The sequence below is a fragment of the Sinocyclocheilus grahami genome, unplaced genomic scaffold (assembly GCF_001515645.1).
Source record: "Sinocyclocheilus grahami isolate Dianchi unplaced genomic scaffold, SAMN03320097.WGS_v1.1 scaffold98944.1, whole genome shotgun sequence".
In the NCBI taxonomy this organism is placed as follows: domain Eukaryota; kingdom Metazoa; phylum Chordata; class Actinopteri; order Cypriniformes; family Cyprinidae; genus Sinocyclocheilus; species Sinocyclocheilus grahami.
In genome coordinates this window covers 1-520 of record NW_015531889.1, presented here as the reverse complement: position 1 = coordinate 520, position 520 = coordinate 1, and the positions used below count along the sequence as shown (strand labels likewise).

The following is a 520-nucleotide window of genomic DNA, read 5'->3' as shown; positions in this document are numbered from 1 at the left end:
GATTTTGTGGGATCCAGTACTTTCTCATTCTGTCTCTTTTTTGGTGCATTTTGCACTTTAGTTTATTCCTTGTTATTGTGTGTGTTTTAGCCTTCTGTTTACCAAAGTGAAGCTGGAGGAGGTTTTGTTCGGACCCGCTGCAGCTTTACAGACCTGTACAGAAATGCTGCAGTGGTGGCAGAGTCGCTATGATTTTACCCGTCTCAGGTAATGTGCTGCATGTGTGAGTGAGTGCCTCAGGTGTGTCTGTGTTGTATGCTGTGATTTCATGCATTCTGCTCTCTGTTCCAGTGAGGAGGATGACACTAGCAGCATACCTCCTGATCCAGGCCCGCTGAGCAGGAAACCCAGCGGCCTCCATCTCACGCTCCCAGACTTCCAGGAGACAGAGACCGGTGTGTATCATGAGTGTATGTGATTGCGTGTGTGTTTATGTGACTGAGACGTGTGTCATGTTGTATCAGGGTCTCAGAGTGCCCCGTCTCTAGCTGTGTCCCGTCTGGAGCAGGCCATGTCAGAG

At 49.4% G+C, this 520-nt stretch overlaps 1 long non-coding RNA gene across 1 annotated transcript; it reads left to right on the top strand.

The window, feature by feature from the left end:
* Positions 1–91: 91 nt before the first annotated feature.
* Positions 92–516, top strand: LOC107581189 (uncharacterized). Its single transcript, XR_001608803.1, has 3 exons — positions 92–207; positions 292–395; positions 465–516. It is a non-coding gene; the product is annotated as an uncharacterized lncRNA (long non-coding RNA).
* The last annotated feature ends 4 nt before the right edge of the window (positions 517–520 follow it).